This window comes from Ambystoma mexicanum, chromosome 2p (assembly GCF_040938575.1).
Source record: "Ambystoma mexicanum isolate Mex_15411 chromosome 2p, UKY_AmexF1_1, whole genome shotgun sequence".
Lineage (NCBI taxonomy): Eukaryota > Metazoa > Chordata > Amphibia > Caudata > Ambystomatidae > Ambystoma > Ambystoma mexicanum.
Window position 1 is genome coordinate 1094307672 of NC_090923.1, and position 24725 is coordinate 1094332396.

Genomic DNA, 24725 nt, shown 5'->3' on the forward strand with positions numbered 1-24725 from the left:
TCGGTCCTCCCTCCAAAGCTAAGCTACTCTGACCCTACCACTAGGGCAAAACAAGAAAAGACCAGGAGAATGACTCCTGTGGTAACTTCCAATTAAACAGGTGAGGCCCAGTTTGATCTTCAGAGTCTTATTTACTGACGACCCAGCACTCCCTCTGCATCCACCTTCCAACTCACCAACGGCCGAACTCCAACCTCCATGCATTCGCATTCCACTCATCCCAATCATAACATTCCAATCACCCGCACATTGAAGGGAGCACCAGACAGCCATAAAAAAAAATAACAGTTTACAGTGAGAATACAACACATCCCCCCACCCCTTTCACAACGAGACAACAAAAAACAAACAACCTATTTGCAACATTTGGAAGAACAAACTTGAATGTTTCATTTGAATTATAATAGGTTCATGGCAGAGTCTTCGGGGTCTTCAAATCATCCTCAGTTCAAAACGAAAACTCTAAATCAGTCCTGTCACAAATCCACTAAGGAAAAACGAATCTGCCAATTCCATTTGAATAATTATCAGTTCATGACATCGTTTTTTGACCATGCTGGTGGTTTCCTAATCCTACCTCTAAACATACCCTCTCTCTCATTCACATTATCTACACCTATTCCTGTGAACACTCTACCTTGCTCTCCTCTTCTTAAACTTCCTGGTCTTTGACTTTCTTCTTCAAATAACTCAATAGCATTCCTCTCTCTTTCCTCAACTCTCACAGTCTCTCCTTGCCATCTCCACTTACTTATTCGATCCAAATTCCAAATAGAACCATCCTGGATCCTGACTGCATTCTTGAACACTCCCCTGACTCTCACAGGTTTGGAGTACTTCGACACCCCCTTTCTCACCATCCTCCCTTTTCTTATTCTGACCAAATCACCCAGTACAACTCCCAGCCTTTCGGACCACTCTGTCTCCTTGTGACCCGCCCTCTTCTCATCATTGATCCTCAACCTCCTATGATTTACCCACACAGGATTCAACACCGTATTGGTTCCCCACATCTCATCAACTAGAATGGCGATTTACCTGTGTCACCTCTAACTGATGTTCTGCAACTCCACAGGTTCTCTTCCAAGCCCTTTCAACTGACATGTGGTTGCTCAATGCTTGTTCTACAGTTTCCACAATTATCCTGTTACACCTCTCCACCAACCCATTAGTTTAGGATTGATAATTGGCAGAAAATCTTCATTCAATACCAACTAGACTGGCAAAATCCACAATCTCTCTGCTCCTGAACTGCACACCATTATCACTGATTATCACCCTGGGATATCCTTCTCTTCTGAAAACCTGTTGCATGAAATTAACAATTTCATGAGTGTCAATCTTACTTACCAATTCGATCTCCATCCACCTACAACAATAATCCACCATGACAATCAAAAATGTCCTTTCACTCGCTATATTGTCGTAAGGACCTACTATGTCAATACCAATCTGTTCCCGTGGCTGTTCAGGCCTATGTATATTAATAGGTGCTGTTTTCAACACCTTGCAACTCTTATTTCAATTTTTGCTGGCCAACAACACCTCAAAAACCTCTCCACCATGAGATCAACTCCAGGCCACCAATACTTGGAGCAAACATTTTGCTTAGTCCCTGAGGAACCGGATGTCCTTGATGTGCTTTCTCTATCAATCCTTCTCGTAAACTCCGGGGAGGTATCAATTTGTCTCCTCTCAACAATAAATCATCTTCCAAGGAAAACATCCTTAATTTCCCAAAATTGAAGACAATCTTCATCTACTAGTCTTTTATCTGGTCAACCATTTCTAGTATATTCAATGAGTTTACATAACACTTCATCCCCTTGGATTTCCTGAATCCATTTCTCTCTTGAAGTGACTTCCACAACCACAGCTACTCCTTCCACATATTTACTTTGTTCAACCTCCTCCATGTTCAGAGGCAATCTCGAAAGAAAATCAGCTACTTGATTTTTCTTCCCAGGAACATATCTCACTTCAAAATGATAATCCTGTAGTTTTAAACTCAACCTAGCTATCCTGGGAGATGCTCTACGCATTCCTTGCACTGATAACACTTCCACCAATGGTTTGTGATCAGTACAAACCACAAACCTACTCCCCCAAAGATACTTTCTAAAATAATTCACTGCCCACACACAAGCTAACATTTCTCTCTCAATCACGAAATATCTGCTCTCTATCTCTGTTACTGCTCTCGACGCATGACATATGACCTTCTCACATCTACTCTCAGAAACTTTACTTTACTAAAGTTACTTTAGTTTGCTTGCCAAACACGATCCACCTAGCTCAACCAATTCACATGTGCTTCTCCTAATGCACTCTGCTGACTTCCCACATTCGGTATCCCATTCAAACTTGATATCCTTTTTAAGTAACCTTCTCATGGGCTCCGTTATGCTGGCAAAATTCTGCACAAACTTGTTATAATACTCACAAAGACCTAAAAACTACCCGAGATCTTCTTTACTCTTGGGATCAGGTGCCTCTTTGATAGCCTTCATAGCTTGTAATTTAGGTTTATACCCCTTTCCACTAACCACATGTCCTAAATATTCAACGTCTGCCTTTTTTAAATTTGCTTTTCTCTACTTTCAAACCCTTTTCATTTAATCTAGCCAATAAATTCTGTAACCTCTCATCGTCTTCACATTCTCCTCTTCCAAACACAATGATATCATCTTGGTAAACCAATGTGCCTTTAACCCCTTTAAGTACTTGGTTCATCACTCGTTGTAACACTGCAGCCACAGAGGTAAAACCAAATGGCATCCTTTTGTATCGGTACAATCCAAATGGTGTGATGAACGCAGTGAGGTCTCTGCAATCTTCAGTAAGGCTAATATGATGATATGCATTTGATAAGTTGAAAGTAGTAAATGTATCCATTCTTTCGATACAATTCAACATTTCTGAAATGATAGGCAGGGGATATATGTCCACCACAATGTTTTTTTCACATCCTTGAGGTCCACAAAAATCCTCAATTTGCCATTCTTTTTCACTGCCACTACAATGGGGCTAACCCATTGAGAAGACTCAATTTTTTCAATAACATTCTCCATTTCAAGTCTGTTCAACTCTTGTTCAACTTTATCCACCAAAGCAAAAGGTATGGGTCTAGCCCTGTTGTGTACTACGGGTCTTGCTCCTTGCTTCACCACTATCCCGTGAGCATAATTTTTTAATAACCCAAATCGCTCTTGAAATACATCACTGGAGTCTTCCTTTACCTTCTCCTTCGCTTCAGTATTGTTACTGCTCTTTACTAACAACACTGGTTCCTTCTCACACGGATCCAGTTGAATCTTCAACGCTGCTTGATCTCTCCAACCAAGCACATTCACACCCTTTTTAGCCACGTAAATCTTGACTTCGGCTTGGCGATCTTTGAATTGGACTATGCTCTTAAACCATCATGTGATGTGGATTTTCGACCCTTCGGATCCTCCAGGATTCTTGATATCTGGTGAAAGTATCTTTGCTTTCAGTCCTTCATGCACCAACCTTTCCCATCTCTTATTGGTTATTATGGTGTACGGTGAGCAACTATCCACCATCACTGAGAGGTTCCAATTCTCCAACATTATGTCACTTCAATTCACTACTAGGTGGCTCACGAACTACCACCACTTTCTTCTTGTTCAACTCCTCATCATCCTGTATCATTGACACCCTCTTTTTGTTCCTATACACTACAGCGAAATGTCCTCTCATTCCGCAATTTGCACATTTCTGATTTATCGCTGGACAGTTTCTTGAACTTGCATAGTGCCCAAATCTGCTGCATCTAAAGCATTTGTCTTTGTCTCTGCTTTGAAAAGAAGATGTCTTTGTCTCATTCCTGAACCAAGGCTTCTTCACATTGCTCTTTACTTCTCTGTGATCCTGTTCTCTAGGCTTGTAGCCCATCTTGCTCGGATCATCTGCATCTTTTTCTCTTTTACTTCTGACTACACTTACAGAGGAATGTTCTCCTGATTGTTGTGCAGGCTTACCTGTGCTTTGTCCAACATTCTGAGCTTGGACTGTCTCCAATTTTAGTTTGTCCATCTCCTTTGAGCACAGTTGTGTGTGTTCTACTCTTTTAGCTATGGCTATAGCTTCCGGTAATGTAGGGTTGCCCACCATCCACAATCTGTCTTGTATCAGTGAATCCCTGGTGTGTATAATTATTTGGTCTCTGATTAATTCATCCAGTGTGATGCCTGTGCCGAATCGGCATGTCTGAGCTAATTTTCTTAGGGCTGACACGTATTCCTCAATCGACTCTTCTTCCTTTTGTGCTCTTGTATACAAATTGTATCTGTTTATTGCTATATTCACTTCTGCAGCATAGTCATTGTCCAGTTGTCTTAATGCTCTCTCATACTCATCTACATCACCTGCTTCATCTCCCGATAAATTGGAGAACTCTCTATACTTCCGCTGTCCTTCAAGGCCCAATGTGTGTAACAGAAACAACTTCTTCTTCTGCAGCGATAAACCATCTTGCTCCACAGTTTTCATGTAATTCTTCCAGTACTCCCTCCGTTCTGGCCACCCTACACTTGGTTGCCATGGATTCGGCAAAAAACTTGCTGGTGGATGTACTGTTATCCCTTGCATTTTTCTTTTCGTTAATAATTTCTCAGTTGCAAATGTTCACCAATTCTTCTTCATCAACTCCTCTTATATCCTATGGGCCATGTCAGCAGCGATTAAAAATAAGAAGAGAAAAATATATATATATATATATATTTTTTAAGTACTGTGAGGAGGAAGACCTTGACTCATGATGATCATTGCCTGACTTGTGTCGAAATTCCAAGATGGTGCCACGTTATTTGACACTTTCCTCTAACATATGCTCAATGTGACTTTCTCTTTAGTCTTCCTTTGCCGGCGCACACGCACAATGCATTTACAATGCTTTCAACTTATTATTCTCCTTTTCATGTACGCCGCTGCTGTTTTACCTACTTGTGGGCACTCTGGGCATCTACCGACTCAGTAATTAGTGGATCAGCACAGAGGAAGCCTATTCCCTCCAGAGCTGCTTTCGCTCTCGCTCTGCACGTGGGTTCTTTCTTCAGCTGTGCCGTCCTCGTCGCCAATTGTGGTAACTTCCAATTGAACAGGTGAGGCTCAGTTTGATCTTCAGAGTCTTTTATTTACTGATGGCCCAGCTCTCCCTCCACATCCACCTTCCAACTCACCAACAGCCCAAATCCAGCCTCCATGCATTTGCATTCCACTCATCCGAATCATAACATTCCAATCACCCGCACACTGAAGGGAGCGCAGACAGCCATAAAGAAATAACTATTTACATTGAGAATACAACAACTCCTCTTTCCTGGATAGGCTTCCCCAGCTTCAATATATATTTCTTAGATCGTTTTTGTCTATCTCCTGTATTAGCTTATTCAGTTCTTTTAGAGGATTGTGCACGATTTTGGTTATTCACATATCACTGGGGCGAGTATACTGAGTCCTTGATGTATTTCACTCCCTTAGGTCTTTCTCGCACTCTCTTGCTTCGTTTATGTATCACTGGGACAAGTGGGATTAGTCTTTTACTGTTTCTCAATCTCTTAACTCTTTCTCGGGTCAAGGGACGAATAGGATAGTCGTGTGAGTTATTTTACTTTCTCCGATCTTTGTCATCCACTGGTACGAGTATGATGCAGGTACTCGTTATTCCTGCTTTCCCTCCCGTTTCTCCCACCTTGACCGTAACTTTGTTCCTCATGGGTCGGCATCACCGGGCCTGCTTGCAGGATAAGAATCTTGCTTTGTTGTATCAGGACGGCTTCTGATTGAACTGCGTGTCTTTCTGCTTCTTCTACATTGCTACGCAGGGCCAGCGTTACAGAACTCTCGGCGTTGTTGCTAGACTGCACAGTCGACCTCTCACGGGCCTCCATCCCGCCATTCCGAAGGCTCCTGAAAGCACTGTCTCAGCAGTCCTACAACGCTTATTCCTCTGGAGAGGTCTCAGGTTAAGCATTGGCATAAACCAACACATTGGGATTTCCCTATCCATTGTCCTCTAGGATTTAAAGAAAAATAATAAACACTGTGGCATTTTGTGTAAACGAATGACACTTACAGGGTAATTCATAGAATTCAGCGCACAAGTAGCGCACGCGGCTGGCGCACAGCGTGCGCGTGCGATAGTCTGCGCCAGCCGCGTGCGCCAAAACCGAATCCGGCGCACAGCGTATTCATGGATTTTAGCTTCCCCAGGCAGCCGTGGCGCACAGTGGCGCAGCGACTCGCTGCAGCGCCAGTTACGCCCCCAGGAACGCCCCTTGCGCTGGGAAATCTCATAAAAATCACAAACCAGCGCAAGGGGCTACGCTAACCCTGGACCATCACGGCAAGCGGCCCATGCGATTTTCTAGGGTGCGCGGGAAATGTCACACGTCAAATCCCAGGCTACGTCCATTTCAGGGGTGCGCGGGAAGTTTCACATGCGAAAAGCCAGGGTACGTCCATTACAGGGGTGCGCGGGAAGTTTCACACGCGAAAAGCTAGGCTACGGGAATTGCAGGGGTGCGCGGGAAGTCCCACACGCGAAAAGCCATGGTACGTCCATTACAGGGGTGCGCGGGAAGTTTCACACGCGAAAAGCTAGGCTACGGGAATTCCAGGGGTGCGCGGGAAGTCCCACACGCGAAAAGCCAGGCTACGTCCATTACAGGGGTGCGCGGGAAGTTTCACACGCGAAAAGCTAGGCTACGGGAATTGCAGGGGTGCGCGGGAAGTCCCACACGCGAAAAGCCAGGCTACGTCCATTAAAGGGGTGCGCGGGAAGTTTCACAAGCGAAAAGCTATGCTACGGGAATACCAGGGGTGCGCGGGAAGTCCCACACGCGAAAAGCCAGGCTACGTCCATTACAGGGGTGCGCGGGAAGTTTCACACGCGAAAAGCTAGGCTACGGGAATTGCAGGGGTGCGCGGGAAGTCCCACACGCGAAAAGCCAGGGTACGTCCATTACAGGGGTGCGCGGGAAGTTTCACACGCGAAAAGCTAGGCTACGTCCATTTCAGGGGGGCGTGGATATTTGAACACGCTACTCCGATCGTTGGGTCTTCACAGGTCTTCCCTGTACAGCCTCCACGTCCCCTGCATGCAGTCCACACCACAGGTGATTACCCTGCACACCTGCTCATGACTCCCACCCCCCAGCAGTCATGGGGCACCTGCCAGCAGGCCCCCACTCATGTCCCACTCATGCCTCCCACCACCCCCACCCCCCAGCACTGTGGGGCACCTGCCAGCAGGCCCCCACTTATGTCCCACTCATGCCTCCCACCACACCCACCCCCCAGCACTGTGGGGCACCTGCCAGCAGGCCCCCACTTATGTCCCACTCATGCCTCCCACCACACCCACCCCCCAGCACTGTGGGGCACCTGCCAGCAGGCCCCCACTCATGTCCCACTCATGCCTCCCACCACACCCACCCCCCAGCACTGTGGGGCACCTGCCAGCAGGCCCCCACTTATGTCCCACTCATGCCTCCCACCACACCCATCCCCCAGCAGTCATGGGGCACCCTCCACCAGGCCCCCACCCATGTCCCACTCATGCTTCCCACCACCCCCACCCCCCAGCACTGTGGGGCACCTGCCAGCAGGCCCCCACTTATGTCCCACTCATGCCTCCCACCACACCCACCCCCCAGCACTGTGGGGCACCTGCCAGCAGGCCCCCACTTATGTCCCACTCATGCCTCCCACCACACCCACCCCCCAGCACTGTGGGGCACCTGCCAGCAGGCCCCCACCCATGTCCCACTCATGCCTCCCACCACACCCACCCCCCAGCACTGTGGGGCACCTGCCAGCAGGCCCCCACTCATGTCCCACTCATGCCTCCCACCACACCCACCCCCCAGCAGTCATGGGGCACCCTCCACCAGGCCCCCACCCATGTCCCACTCATGCCTCCCACCACCCCCACCCCCCAGCACTGTGGGGCACCTGCCAGCAGGCCCCCACTTATGTCCCACTCATGCCTCCCACCACACCCACCCCCCAGCACTGTGGGGCACCCTCCACCAGGCCCACACAGATGTTCCCCTACCAATAGGAAATCACAATACAGATCCCAGGATCCCATGGGCAACCACATCCCACCCCATGTCACCCCAGTCCATACACACATCCAAGGTACACATCCATTCAAAAATCAAATACCCATTACATGATACATAACCAATGAGCAGTATGCGCATGAGTCCAAGTCCGTCAGACTCACACAATGGCAACACATGACTGTGAAAACCCAGATTGTGACAGTCAACAAACCAATGAGAGAAGTCCACACAATAGAATCAAAAGAACAATGTATTAAAATGTAGGAAAGGAAAAAAAAAGAAACACCTAAATGAATACACAAAGTAACAGGAAAAAAAAAAAAAAAATTCTAATGAAAGGTGAAATCCAAAAGAACGGGTGCAAAGTCAATCAAAATGGAAATCAAAAACAAACACATTGCCCCATGGTCCAAATAATAAAATTGAAAACATCCACAAACTATGTACAAAGATGATTGTCCGGGTCCAATATCCCTAAAAACCATAAAATGAAACCTACCCAAAACCTAACTAATGCGAACTATATACAAAAAACGTGGGCCATTGTCCAATCAACCCAAATAATAAATAAAAATAAAGGAAACCTACTATCTACATAACTATATACAAAGGCGGTGGGCCAGTCCTGCGGCTCACTGAGAGATGTTATGGGCCAGGGCATCATCGAACTCCCTTTCTATCTCCCCGAGGCGTTCCTCCTCAATGGCCCCGAGGGCCCGCAGGGCTGACGCAGTGTCCACCTCCAAGCCCCTGCGGATCTCCTCGAGGCACTCGGCACGCCTCAGGGCCCTCTGCATGGAGTCCACTGCCCTGACCATAGCGAGCCACCCCTCTTCTGCCCGCCGCCTCTCCGCATCTATTGCGTGGCCTAACCGCTGCCACACGGAAGACACATTCTGTCCAGGGTCCTCCTGCCCTCCAGCCGATGGCTTCCCCTCCGATGTTGATGGCCCCGAGCCATGACGCCTCCCACGTCGCTGCCGCTGCCTCTGCAGCCACTGCCTCTGCCAGCACGACGGCATCCAGGCTGATGGTATCCACCGACGCCGTCGTGCACGTGCCCTGCCTGATGATGCCGGCACATCCTCCACCTGCAGGGGTCCAGTTGCCATGGTGTCCACACCAGCTGGACCACCGACTCCCGACTGTGGCAGGGATGGGATCCCCACTGAGCCGGCTGCATTGGTCGGGGCAGGTCCACAGGGGGCCCTGGTGTCAACTGGGCCGGAAGACGGCAAGGAGAACGACCGGCGCATACTTTCCACAGAGGAGGAGATGCCCGACACATTGGCCATCACCTGCAGAAAACCCGCGCCAATGGCAGATCCCAACTGGGCCACGTCGGCACGGTGCTCTTCGTGATGATGTGCGTGCTCCTCCCGGGAAGCACGCACGTCATCACGAATGACCCCCGTGCGCAACGCGACCCCAATCAGGACCTTTTCCATGCGCCCACGGGTCCCCTCGTCCGCAGGTGGAGGGGAGTCAGATGACATAGACACCCCCTCCACCTGCGGACGGGCCTGGGACGGGGCATCTATGCTGGTGCATGGTGGTGCACTCACAGGGTCAGGGACAGCGACATGCACAGGCACCTCCACGGCGACCTGTGCTGCCTCCTGCCCCTGGCCCTGGACTGCACCACTTGCACCAGCAGGGATGCCCCCACCAGGCCTCAGGTGTGCCTCAGTCTCGGCCGCCTCCTCCTCTGTAGAAACCACCAACCTGGATGGCTCCTTGCCCTCTTCCGCTGTAGCTGGCCCCTGTGGGGGCTCACCCACCCCTTCCGCCGCAGCCGTGGGGGCATCCCCGCCGTCTACCTCCACAGCGCCGTCTCCGCCCTCTCCATCACTAGCCGCTGCATAGAGGGAGACATAGAACACAAGCATCAGGGCACTGTACAATGGTCCCCTACACAGGAAGCAATATCAGATGACTGGCAATGGTAAAGTACACTTCTGTCATGTCCCTCCACAACACATGGGTCAGGCAATACACACACGCAACACCCATGGTCCATGGCATGCACATCAACATACATGTCCACTGCACTCTTCTAAAGTACGATGTCATGGAACACACATGCATCATTGGTCATGCAAATCACACGCACACACTTCACCTCTGTCACATCCATGTGGCCTCGTACATCACAAACACAGTGGATACAAGGATGATTAGGCAGCATCAGTGAATCTGTACAGTGTCACAGACATGTGTCATGCATCCATGCCATTCAAAAGTCACAGACATGCAGGTCAAGCACACCGACCTCGACACCATACATGTACCTGGCATCAGCATCCATCCCTCACCCACACCCATGTCCACGAACATACACTTGCATGCTCACATGTGTCCAATCTGCATAGGCCTCCTCAGGTTGCATAGCAACACATACAACCATGTGATCCACAAATTACTGGTCGCACATGCATCGCCATGACAACACTGCACACATACATGCCTACAAGGCCCATTCCACACATACAGCATCACACAACCAGCACACTGCAACATGCACTGTCTCACACAGCAATGCCTGCACACTTACCGCTCAACTCCAGACGGGTCTCCCTCTCAAGGACCTGGGAGTGGAGCGCTGGGTGTATGCGTGCCAGGACCCTCATTTGGATCGAACTCATGTGGCCCCGGCCCCCCTCCACGAGGCGCCGGGCCTTTGAGAGGGTCCTGGACCTGCAGTCCTCCCAACGCTTCCTGACATGTCGGTTGTCGCGGACTGCCACCCCCTCCGCGTTGATGGCAGTCACGATGTCGTCCCAGATCCGAATCCGTCCTTCATAGTTGGCGCGGCTACTTCCGAAGAGGGCATCATACTGCCCCAGGACTCGCTCCACCAGGACCCCAACCTCGGTGACACTGAAGCTGGGGCCCCTCTGCCTCTCTGGCTGGGGGTTGCCAGTGGTGCCAGATGTTTCAGTGCCCGACATGGCAACCCCAGAGGCAGGAGTGGGTGGGCAACTTGGTCCTGGGGCTGGGCTGTGGAGTGGTGTTCTTCCAGTCGGGAGTCTTCAGTTCCAGCAGGGGTGGACACAGCAACTGTACGCCTGCAGATGGCTGATGTGCAGGCACCAAATGGCAGGGCACGGTGGCAGCAGGCAGGCAGGCAGGCAGGCAGCAGCAGATGGCACGTGGGAGGCTGCTCGGGGCACTGGGGGGCAGTAACTCGGCCTTCTGGGCAGGAGCGTGGTCTTCCGTGTGTGAACGCGTGGCCAGCTTGATATGGAGTGAATTGGCACGTGAAAATCATGCACGTCTGCGTGGAATCCGAGGAAAGGCCCTCAGCGCGTAAGCACGTCAGCACGCGTACGCGATTTCATTGGTCCAAAGGGCCAGGCGCTTAAGCGCGCCTATGACGCACGGGTGTTTCCCAAACCACGTGAAAAATAAACACGTGCCGCGCGAGCGCGTCAGCACGCGTACCCGATTTCATTGGTCCAAAGGGCCAGGCGCGTAAGCGCGCCTATGACGCACGGGTGTTTCCCAACCCACGTGAAAAATAAACACGTGCCGCGCGTCAGCACGCGTACCCGATTTCATTGGTCCAAAGGGCCAGGCGCGTAAGCGCGCCTATGACGCACGGGTGTTTCCCAACACGCGTGATTGGTCCAAAGGGCCAGGCGCGTAAGCGCGTCTATAACGCACGGCCGTTTCCCAACACGCGTGAAAGAAACACAAGCCAGTGTCAATGCGTGTGATTGGAGGCTGGCCCTTCAGCGCCTACACGCGGAAGTGACGCAGGACCTGTGGGCCTGCATAAAAGGTACATGTAGAACGCCATTTCCTTGTACGTGCTTTTCGTGGAGAGCGAGTTGGTGTATTCTGTACTTCTTGTCAGTTGACACGCGATTTACTTCACGGCGTTCAAAGGTCGTACTCCCTGTTACCTCTGACAGCTTTTTCTCTTTTGCTCTTTTTCCTGGGCCTGTTTCCTCACACAGCGTTCCCTTCTACTGTTGTCCTGTCTCCTCAGACAGCGTCCCATTCTTCTTTTGGCCGGGGTGTTGCCAACGCGCACACGCGCGTCTTTTTGACGCATTTCTCCCTGGCAGACGGTGAGTTGCGCACGCATCTATCATCTGTGCTTGCCCCGTGTGTCACGTACCTCTTCAGAGGTCAATCTAGGCTGCGTGTGACACGCATACGTTCATTACTGTGCTACTGGATGCCACAGCGTAGTGCAGGGTTTTTCATACGCACACGTGGTCTAGGAGGGGTATCGTGCACGTTCCTTAACTTTTTTGGGGTGCCTGTGCGTTGCGTGACCCGTCATCTTTCCCCAGGGGTGTCATATAGCCTTGCCACTGCACTAGGGTACGAATACCATCTGGTACCCAACCCCTTTGACACCCAATTGCCCAGGACAATTGTGCACACCCACTCCCATACGCACAATAACATCAGTGCCATGGTTGGGAGGCGTGCAAGCCGTAAGGGTGGCAAAGGTGGCCGAGCCACACGTGGTGGCCGTGGAGGATCCACTAGGGGACGTGGTTGTGACTTGCAGGGTGCCCCTGTCCCCCCCAGTCTGGAGGACCAGTCAGGGACACCCATGCCCCCCCCCCCTCCCCCCCCAGGTTGAGGGTCATGTGGCTGATACCAACCCTGATCAGCCCTTGTTGGACCAGCCCATTGTGGCACCAGACCTGTCCGAGGGTGACTCCATCGCTGACATCCAGGTCAGCAGGTCCACTGCACGTGCACCGGTGCACATTGGTGTCATCAGGACACGCGCATCTATGCCAGATAGGTCATCTGCTGCCCCCCGTGGCCAGGGTGTGGCTCCATCCACCCCACCTCTCATACACCCTGCCAAGACTGTGTCGGTCCTAGTTCATGCACCTCAGATCAGGCCTGACCCTATCCCTCTACCCCCAATGCCTGCACCTACTCCCATGCTGAGTGTGCAATCCCACACACCCAGTACTGAGTCCACCACGGCTCCTGCCCCTAGTGTCCACAGCGGCGTAGGACACTCTGGATCCCCACCCCCTTCCAAGCGGAAGAGGAAGAGTGCACGTCCGGCACAGGCTGATGCCCCAGGCACGGCTGCACAGTCCGGCCCATCAAGGAAGCCCAGCTTCACAGACGCCGAACTGAATGCACTTGTTCAGTATGTGTCAGACCATGATAGGGAAATGGTCATCGTTGCTGGGTCCAAGACCACACATGCCAGACGCCAGGCACACTGGCAGACCATTGCTGACAAAATAAGTGCCCTTGGAGTAGTGAGGCGCACAGCTAGTGATTGCCAGAAGCGCTGGAATGACCTTAAGCGCAGGGCAAAGGATAAGCTGGCCTCAAGTCATGCCGCAACCTTGGTGACTGGAGGTGGGTCCCCAGCACAGGAAATAGAACTCACACCACACGAGTCCGTAGCTGGATCCTACGTCACCGAGGGACAACTCCAAGGTGTGGGAGATCTCCCTGATTACGAGGCATCATCCGGTGAGTGCACATGCATGTGTGTTATATCAATGTGCATGGTGTGTGTGTGCGAAGCCTTCATGTTCGGTGCCTGTCAAGGGGGTGTGTGGCAGAGTTGATAGTGTCACCCATGTGCCTCATCCAGTATGTTCAGTGCAACACCATGTGCCCACACCACTATCCCTACTGCCAACAGTGCACATATGGCCCTACACCATGGAAGTTCCCCTTGAATTGTCATTTTGTCACGACATTGTTGCTCATTCTCCCCTGTCTATTCATCTTATGTCTTACATACCATTCCTACACTTTCCCCCAGCCATTCAAGTTCCATCGTCACATGCCTGACATGCAATGATACCACATGCTAATGCGTCCTCTGTATATACATGGCACTCAACATGCTGTCATACTCTGGATTTTGCCTTGACACCCACCTCCTACCTGTGTGCTCTTGTTCCGTCTGGTTTCAAGCCCCATTCCCTCACACTCCATGCTGCTCTTCATGGTCTATCTTCCCTGACTTCTACTGTTCAGACCATCGTGCCCTACTCACGACACCTGCTTGCAAACAGTCAAATGAGGGCACCCTGCCCTCCAATGCGACCCACCCTATTGCTGACAAGTACATCTGAGCCTACTCAAGGTTAACTCTCACTGACATCTGCTCATACATGCCTTTGCCTGTCCCATGGACCCTTCACATGGTCCCAGTCCTCTCTCCTTGCTCCTCTTCCACCATCAATGGTGTGACCCGTTGGGGTGTACTCTTGGCCTCCTTCCAATCCTCAGAGGCCACAATTGATGAGTATGGTAATGGGAGCATCTCAGTCCAAGGACCTCAGGCCAACCTTATTCTCCTTGACAAATGCTACCCACATCTCATCAACTTCCTTTCCTCTCCTGCTGTCCCCCCTCCTCTCTCCTCATCTATCCTGCACTGCCTCCCTGCACCCTCCCATGATCCTTCTCCGCCTCCCACTCCAACTCCTACACAAGCTGCACCTCTGATCTGTAGCACTCCCCGTAAGTCCTACAAGGCTGTCAACCTCCTCCACATTACACTCCTTACTCTGCCGCTGCATCAGGCATTCCTCCAATATATGTCACTTACATGAGGTAATGCACCTTGACATCCTTGGTCTCATGGAAACATGTCTGACGGCCAGCTCTGTCTGCATCTTTGACACACTCCTACCTGACGTTCAGGAGATCCTCTCCTTGGCCCGGCACTACTGTGCAGGGGGGGGTGTGCCCTTGCCTTCCCTGAGGGTATTCCTGCCACTGTCACTCCTACGTAGACCTACTCCCCTCTGGAATGGCTTGTGTGACGTCTCTCTCCATCTCACCTCGACATTCACAAACTGTGCGTACTGTGTATCGGAAAAATGGTCAAATGTACTACTTCCTTTCTGAGTGGCCTCACCTCTCCTCCTCACTCATGTCCCCAGACACTGAAATCCTCTTCCTTGGTGATGTACGCATCCACCTGCATGCTTGTTGTCCCCCCACGTGACTTTTCCGTGACCTCAGCAACTCCCTATCACCCTCTAAACTCCCGTCTGTCCCTACTCATTCTGCAGGGCACACTCTTGATGCTCTGATCTCATCTGACCTTCCCCTCTCCATCCCTCTCTGCACTCCTCTCTCCTGGAGTGATCACTTTCTCCTCTCCTCCCACCTCACCCTCACCACCCCACAGGCAAAGCCACCCTCACCACTGTCACACACCTTCTTGGTATTCCAACCCATGAAGTGTGTGTCAGTCGAGGCTTATGCTGCCAAAATCTACCCCCCATCCAGCTCCCCCTTAGGCTCACTCCCATCCTGACAGGGCCCACTCCATGCTCCACTCTATGTCAGGTACACTGGATGTCTTTGCCACGGTCATGACAATCCACCTGAAGCCCCATGCCAATGCTGACTCCTGGCATGACTCGCATCTTGTGAACCCAAAACACAGGTGCCGGGTGGCAGAGAGGAAATGGCCTGCATCATGCTCATCCTCTGGCAAACTGGCCTGCCACTTGCTCCAAAGGCAATAGCGTCTCACCCTTCTCACCAAGATGAGAGCCCCAATCCAAGGGCACATATCTGCGGCATCTGACAACTCTGCAGGACATATTGAAATCTGCAAGGACCTTGCCAAGCCAGATGCAGTGTGTACCTCCCCTGTCCCCTCCGAGCCCACAGCACTGCATGACTGTCTCTGTACCCCTATAGGCCACCCCCCCAGCACTTGTCTGCGCCTACCACCATCTGCCCTCGACGTTAAGTCCTACTTACCTTGTACAGCACTACCAGCCGCAACTTCCCCTTGCACTTCATTGTGCCACCCACCTCTGCACTTGCGTTACATGAATGACACCAGCACCAGTAGGATTGTTGAATGGCATCCCCTTCTGCCCCACCACCCCTCAGTGCTCCGCTGTTCCTTCATACATTTCTGTACAGGTGCTTCACGAATGCTATATGAATCCATTACAGGTGATGGGGAGGTGGAATCTCATTGTTTACTGCATTTTGTTAATGTTGACAAGGCACTGTGCATCGTGGCCAATTGGGACTAGCAGATCCATGTCCAACATGTTAACTTCTTGATGTGAGGAAGCAATGTCAGGACCAGAGTGGCCAAAATCCTAAATAGTTGCCCTCCTCTCCCTCTTCACTTGGTGGCTATGTCACATGCCATGTGTGTGATGGCATGTGCATTTGACATGGCAATCACCGGCCAATGTGTGATGCCAGTGCTAGGCAGCATGGGGAGCAGGCGTTGCTCTCCATTCTCTGTGTCATCATTGTGTGCCCTGAGCCTCCCCTCCAGACCCAGTGATGGTGAATGCATAGGTTTCCCAGTCATGTGGGACATGTGTCATTGAACTACTGGCTCTGTTGTTCATCAGCCCTTGTTGTATGCCATGGTGCTAATGCCTGTTTCCATTTCTCTCTTTCATGTCTTTGCAGGGGACGACGCACTTGTTGATGCTGGGGATGTGGTGGTGGAGCCGTCCCAGGAGGGCAACCCGGGCCGACCTTCCACAAGTGAGGGACGTGGTGTGTTTGTGGGTGAAAACCCACAAGTGCTGCAGGTCGTGCTGTCGAGGGGTGTCTCTGGGGGTTCCTCCCCCGAGCAGTATTCAGGTGTAGACTCGGAGGATGACACCTATGTGCAGTCGCAGGTGAGTGTTCTTGGGAGAGAATCTCCTCTGTCCGACCCACCTGCAGCCGGGTTATTGCCCTCAATGGGGATGTCAGTGTCGGCAGCTCAGCCTCCGGTGGTTACGGATGCAGGGCCACACCACACAATCTCTGATCCTGTTCCTGGGGCTGCAGATCAGAGAGGGAATGCAGTCCTGCAGCCTGAGGCTTTGCCGGCACAGCAAGGCGCAGTCCGCCTTGCCCCAGGCAGGTGTGGTGCCCGCCAACGTGGTGGCCGTATGCCACCTGGCAATACCGCTTGGGAGCAATCCATCTACGGTATGGCCACCCAACAGGCAGCATCATCCGAGATGATTGCACAGGCCATGGATAGGGTGGCCACTTCCATTGTCCCCCCAGAAAGGCTGATGGAGCGACTGGAGCAGGCTACAGAGTCCATCTGCCAGGCACACAGGGAGGACATGTTGGCGTCCAACATGGACAGGCGGGCAGGACTGGCGACTCTGCGGGAATCACTTTCCATGGAGTCCCAGCGCCACAGGGAAGGCCTGAGGGAAGAATTCCATAACCTCAGGTCGACCCTGTCAGAGCTTGAGGCTTCATCCCATAGAAGGACAGAGGAGCAGCTGGAGCGTCTGACACGGACGCTCTCGGCCGAGATGCAGGCAACTCGTGCGGAGGTCAGGTCATCCCGGAAGTTACTGCATGGGGACCTCCGCATGATCATAATCCAGAACCAGACCTTCCAGACCCGCCTGCTTGCAGCCATGGAGGAGCAAACTCGGGCTTTGCGTGGGCTGCCTCCCATTGTCACACCATCTTCTGAGGCAGCTCCCCCACCTCCTGAGTCAGCTGCAGGGTCTGGCCAGAGCGATAGCGACTCATCTCCCACAACAGAGTAGCCGTGTGGGCCACGAGCCTATGGGGTGTTTTTACTTCCCATGATCCACACAGGTGGATTGTGGCGTGCATCCTGTCCTCGGACCTCATAGGTGGCCCCCCCCTCCCCGCCGGCCCTTTCATGGCCATTTTTTCTTATCATATTTTTATTTTTCAAGTGTGTTGCCTTGTGTGGGTACCTGGGCATACACTGTATTGTGGCTGGGCACATGCAGGCTTGTCCTGAGTTTGGTTTCGATGCTTGGGTATCTGGCATCCACACCCCTCCTGCTTCCGTTTCCATGGGCTTGCAAAGGGTGTGCCCAAGTGACAGCAAATTACACGGTGACATTGGACTTCCATGAGCTGTTGGGCAGTCCATAGTCAATACTGTGTAGACATTCATGGTGTACATTGTTGTTGCACCTAACTATGCATGATGGTTTGATATGTGCCTCAACTTACATATGTTACTCATGTTTTGCAGGTATTTCACACAGTTCTTCACACGGGCATACTCTCTGGAGTCAGACTACATGTCGGTAGATGTGCAGTGACACTTTTGCGTGGCGCCATCACTGTACATCTGGACGGTGAGGACATACCAGCACAATCAGGTATTGAGACTACCATTGATTACATACATTGTGTCTTGTTTTGGTGGGCTTCAGGGTGGGTTGGTGTGTAATTTGATTGAAATGACTCTTACACAGGTGTGTAGTAGTGCCTCCATCACGGTTAGCTGTTCAAGTGCGGCTATGTTCCATTTGGGGCACTGCTATTTGTGACACCGGTGTCATGTTGTGAGGGTCAGTTTGTTTGCTCTCACATACCATGACATGGTGTCCTCTGTGGCGGGACTGTGAAGGGATTGGGTGACATGGCAATGTTGTAATGTAGCAATTCGCCTGTGCCAATGCATTTTTGATGAATGGAGTTGTGTCTTTTCATAGTTATGCATTGCTGGTGTATGTGTAGGTAGGGGTGCACACATAGTGACACTTCCATGTTAACAATCTCAGGCTGATGTGTTTCTGACAGTTTATTGCCAAGAAATTTTGTGACATTGTCAGGTAGTGTCATCATTGATCGTCAGATGGTATGTGCCAGAGCAGTGTGCACTAGCCAGCACTGTGATTCCTAGGTGAAGAAGTTGGCCACCAGTTGCGTACGGGCTGCCTCCCCTCGTGCCCTTTCCCCTCCCATGCGCAGCGGCCGTGCATGTGGTTGTGGATGTGGGGGCACCACCATGTCCACGGGCAGGCCCCGGCGTGTTGCAACGTTGTGCAGGACACATGCTGCCACTATGATCCTGCACACTAGTGGGGGAGCATATAACAGCTGCCCGCCAGAACGGTCAAGGGAGCGAAAGCGTGACTTCAGCACTCCGAATGTGCGCTCCACTATGCCCCGTGTTGCAATGTGGGCTGTGTTGTACCTTACCTCGGGTGGCGTGGTGGGGTTCCGGATTGGGGTCATCATGTGGTGGCTGATAGGGTAGGCACTGTCCCCTGCGGAGGTGGTGATGGGTATCATTAGTGGTGTTGTGACATGACCCTGTATCTGACATGCATGCATGTGCAGTGGCATTCATGCTCACCAAGCAGCCATGTATCTCCATGCCGGCCAGCCTCTAGGTCCCGGCTTAGGGTAGACATTCTGTAGATGAAGCTGTCGTGGGTGGACCCGGGATAGTTGGCATATACTGATGTGATGATTCCCTTGGCATTGCATACAACTTGCACGTTGATGGAATGCCAGTGCTTGCGGTTTCTATAGATGTGCTCTGTTGCCCTGGGGGGACGTAGAGCCACATGGGTGCAGTCAATTGCACCAAGCACTTTGGGGAATTGCGCCACACCATAGAATTCCTGGATGCACGCCCGCCTTTCTGCAGGAGTCCTGGGGAGATATATGTGCCTGCGGACTGATGGCCGTGCAGTGATGATGTTCAAGACCTGGTGTAGACAGCGTGACTGCGTGGCCTGTGACACACCACCCACTATGGCACTTGTCCGCTGAAAAGATCCAGTGCCCAAGAAGTGCAGTACATTCAGGACCTTCTGCAGGGGGCTGAGTGCTTGGGAGCACAGGGTGGGTGATGTGAGGTCATCCTCCCACTCACTGACCAGGTCCAGTATGATGTGTGCTGGAAACCTGTACCTCCCATACACCTGGTCATCAGGCATCCCGAATAGGCTGGTTCTGGGTGAGAAAATTCTGGCCCTGACTCTCCTCCTCCTCCTCCTTTGGTAACCCACAGCCACTGCTGCTAGGAACGGTATGTTCATCTTTGCACTGAGCTTGTAGGATGTTTTCACGTGAATATTTAGACGTGCCGGGTCACGTACGCCTGCTTCCTGCAGGCGTACGTCTTTCCGTATTGCCTGTTGCAATTTTGCACGTGTCGTGGCCGAGCGTGTGTGACTACATGCTCGAGGTTTACCAGGTTAAATGTACGTTATTAATATTGTAATTGTATTCAGATGTAAATGGTAACCGGGCGTTTTTCACGCGCGCAGTTGAATATGCGATTACTCGCTGTGTGCCTTTGGACCAATGAAATCGGGTACGCGTGCTGACGCGCTCGCGCGGCACGTGTATTTTTTTCACGTGGGTTGGGAAACACCCGTGCGTCATAGGCGCGCTTACGCGCCTGGCCCTTTGGACCAATGAAATCGGGTACGCGTGCTGACGCGCTCGCGCGGCACGTGTATTTTTTTCACGTGGGTTGGGAAACACCCGTGCGTCATAGGCGCGCTTACGCGCCTGGCCCTTTGGACCAATGAGATCGGGTACGCGTGCTGACGCGCTCGCGCGGGAGGTTTATTTTTTTCACGTGGGTTGGGAAACACCCGTGCGTCATAGGCGCGCTTACGCGCCTGGCCCTTTGGACCAATCATGTGGGTTGGGAAACGGCCGTGCGTCATAGGCGCGCTTACGCGCCTGGCCCTTTGGACCAATGAAATCGCGTACGCGTGCTGACGTGCTTATGCGGCCTTTCCTCGGATTCCACGCAGACGTGCATGATTTTCACGTGCCAATTCACTCCGTATCAAGCTGGCCACGCGTTCACACACGGAAGACCACGCTCCTGCCCCTAAGGCCGGAATCCTGCCCCCCAGAGCCCCGAGCACGCTCCCACCTGCCATCTGCTGCTGCCTGACTGCCTGCTGCCCACGTGCCCTGCTGTTTGCTGCCTGCACATCAGCCAGGGGTGCAGTTGCTGTGACCACCCCTGCTGGAACCAAAGACTCCCGACAGCCGTACCATCGCTCCACGGCCCAGCCCCAGGACCCAGTTGGCCACCCACTCCTGCCTCTGGGGTTGCCATGTCAGGGAGCACAACATCTGGCACGACTGGCAACCCCCGGCCAGGGAGGCAGAGGGGCACCAGCTTCAGTGCCACCGAAGTTGGTGTCCTGGTGGAGCGAGTCCTGGGGCAGTATGATGCCCTCTACGGACGGATGCGCCTCGACAAGGAAGGACGGACCAGGATCTGGACGGACATTGTGACTGCCATCAACGCAGAGGGGGTGGCAGTCAGAGAATTCCATCAAGTCAAGAAGCGCTGGGAGGACTACAGGTCCAGGACCCTGAACAAGGCCCGGCGCCTCGTGAAGGCAGTGGATGCCAAGGGGCGGCGGGGCCACTTGTCGCAAGATGAACTTTGGGTCCTGGAACGCATATCCCCAGCGCTCCATGTCCAGGTCCTTGGGAGGCAGACCCGTCTGGAGTCGAGCGGTGAGTGTACATGCATACTGATTGTAAGCTGTGTGTGTGGTGGTGTGCCAGGAGTGTGCATGTTGCACATGTCTTTGTGTGGCCATGTATAAATGTGTGTGTGCAGGGCTGTGAGACAAGCACATGTGTGCCTGTGATGTGTGAGACAAGGATGGTGCATGTGTGTGTGTGTGTGCTTGCAGTGCAAATGCTTGTGTGTGGGCACATGTGTTTGACTGTGCATGTGAGTTGGCATGCTTGTGGTGTGACACATGGATGTTGATTCCATGTGCATTAGTCTGCAGCGTGTGCGTGTGTGTAGTTGTGAAGGGTGCAACAGTGTTGCTACATGGATGCAGGTGACACTGTCATGTTGGAGAGTGAATTGCAAATGTGACATGGATGTTCATCTCATGACTGACAGTTTGCGGAGTGGTACACATGCTTGGATGTGTGCTTTGCATGTGTGCATGTGTATTTGAGTCCGTGTGTATCATGTGATGTGTGGCTCACCTTTGTCTGCTCATGCTGCTGTATGTGAATGTATGTAGCGGGCTGTAGCAATATGGCTGTTGAATGACTCATGTGTGTGCGTTGAGGAGACAAGTGTGTTGGGGATTGTGATGCCAGGTCTGGAGTATGACAATGCCACTCTTGTACAACTGTTATGTGTGTGAGTCAATTGTACAGTGTCCTGATGCCTGTCTCCTGTCTCTCCCTGCCTGCAGCGTCATCTGATGTGGAGGGCGGAGAAGGTGCTGTGGAGCACAGCAGCAGGGATGCCACCGCCAGCCGGAGACGCAAGGCCCGGCTCCCCTCCCCTGTTGTCATCTCGTCGGGGAGTGAGGAGTCCGGTGCTGTGTCCCAGGTCGCAGCTGCCGAGGGGAGGTCCAGGAGGCGCAGGAGGAAGTTGGACTCCTCGGCAGCAGAAGGGGCAGCTGAGACCCCACAGGGTTCCGCGGCGGAAGATGGCAGGGAGTCATCCAGGTTGGTGGTGGGTTTGGTGGAGGAGGAGGCCGTGCAAGGGACTGAGATGGGGTCTGGAGGTGGGCATTCCACTGGTGCTAGTGGTGCAGCACAGGGGCAGGGACAGGAGGCAGCACAGGCCGCCGCGGAGGTGCCTGTGTGTAATCCTGTCCCCGGTCCTGTGTCTGCATCATCTTGCACCAGCAGGGTTGCCCACGTCCGGACCCATTCTCAGGGAGACCAGGCTGTGTTCCTCCATACACTGGGCCTTGTTCCGACCCCCTCCTCACCTGAACCCCCTATGCGCCAGTCGTCCTCCGTGCCATCTTCCTACCCACCTGTCACCTGGGTGCCCTGTGGAGCTGCCTCTGACGATGGGGCCAAGCTGGTGGAGGACACATCCCTGCCCCAGTCGGGAGTCGTGAGTCCAGCAGGGGTGGCCACCGCAACAACAGCACCCCAAACAATGGAGGATGTGCAGGCAGCAGGTGTCAGGGCACCGGCACCAGCACGTCAGCAGCAGGAGGAAGAAGGTGGGAGCCTTGATGGCTCGGGGCCATCACCATCAGAGGGGCAGGCATCAGCCGGAGGGCAGGAGGACCCTGGACGTCAAGTGTCTTCCGTGTGGCAGCGGTTGGGCCATGCCATAGATGCGGAGCGGCAGCGGGCGGAAGAGGCGCGGCTCGCTATGGTCAGGGCGGAGAACTCCATGCGGAGGGCCCTGAGGCGGGCCGAGTGCCTCGAGGCCATCCGCAGGGAGTTGGAGGTGGGTACATCGGCGTCCCTGCGGACCCTCGGGGCTGTGGAACGGGGCCGCCTCCGGGACATCGAGCGGGAGTTCGATGATGCCCTGGCCCGGAACAACGATCAGTGAGCCGCAGGACTTGCCCGCCGCCTTTGTATATAGTTCTGTAGTTTAGTTGTAGTTAGGTTTCCTTTGTTTTAATGTTATTATTTGGTTGCCAAAGGACAATGCACCACATTTTTGTATATAGACATTTAAATAGTTAGGTTTCATTTATTAGGGCTCATGGACCCGGATCATCATGTTGATAGTTTGAGGGATGTTAATATGTGTTTGATTTTTTCACATGAGGCAATGTGTTTCTTCTTTCATTTGTACTTGGATTTGATTTTGGACTTTGATTTTGGACCCCTATTTTACTTTTTTTTTTTTAATTAGTGTTCCTGATTTTTTTGGTTGTGCTTTTTTATTATTTAGTTTGCATTGGATGTTTATTGTTATTTTTTATTTTTACCATCCTTGTTTATTTTTAATACATTTTCATTTGATCCTTCAATGTGTTGTATCATCTCATTGCTTTCATGCATGACATGTGGGTTGTTTGGACATTCACTTGCAACATCTGTGTGTGACAGACATGTGTTTATTCATATGATTTACATTGGGTGTGTCACATGTCATTGTGTTTGATATGTGGGTGGATGGGATAGTTGTTTGGGAATTCTTGCAGGGCAGACTGTCCATTACGGTCATGATTGTGTGGGGTTGTGACCCAGGTGAAGGTGGACATGGATGGTACATGGGTGGGGGCCTTCTGGTAGGTGCCCCTGACTGCGGGGGGGGGGTGGTAGACATGGGTGGGGGCCTGCTGGAAGGTGCCCCTGCCTAGGGGGGGGTGGGGGTGGTAGACATGGGTGGGGGCCTTCTGGCAGGTGCCCCTGACTGCGGGGGGGGGGGTGGGGGTGGTGGGAGGCATGAGCAGGTGTGCCAGGTAGTCCCCTGTGGTGTGGGTTGCATGCAGGGGACGTGGAGGGTGTGAATGGAACACCTGTGAGGACCCACCCAGCAGAGCCGCGTGTGAAACTTCCCGCGCACCCCTGTAAATGACGTACCCTAGTTTTTCGCGTGTAGGATTTCACGCGCACCCCTGGAATTCCCGTAGCCTAGCTTTTCGCGTGTGAAACTTCCCGCGCACCCCTGTAAATGACGTACCCTAGTTTTTCGCATGTAGGATTTCACGCGCACCCCTGGAATTCCCGTAGCCTAGCTTTTCGCGTGTGAAACTTCCCGCACACCCCTGTAAATGACGTACCCTAGTTTTTCGCGTGTAGGATTTCACGCGCACCCCTGGAATTCCCGTAGCCTAGCTTTTCGCGTGTGAAACTTCCCGCGCACCCCTGTAAATGACGTACCCTAGTTTTTCGCGTGTAGGATTTCACGCGCACCCCTGGAATTCCCGTAGCCTAGCTTTTCGCGTGTGAAACTTCCCGCGCACCCCTGTAAATGACGTACCCTGGCTTTTCGCGTGTGGAACTTCACACGCACCCCTGATATCGACGTGGCCAGGGCAATCGCGTGTGGGACTTCCCCGCACCCCGGGATACACGTACCCAGGGCAATCGCGCGAGTGACTTCTCGCGCAACCCGTTGTACACACACGCGCGAATTTTTGCACAGTGGGTGTCCGTGTAAATGGCGTACACCTTTGC

The 24725-nt window shown here is 52.5% G+C and overlaps 1 long non-coding RNA gene across 1 annotated transcript in view; it reads right to left on the reverse strand.

The window, feature by feature from the left end:
- The window catches only part of LOC138566006 (uncharacterized), a 318220-nt gene that overhangs the window by 17341 nt on the left and 276154 nt on the right, over positions 1-24725 (reverse strand). The gene's annotated exons all lie outside the window — the stretch shown is intronic.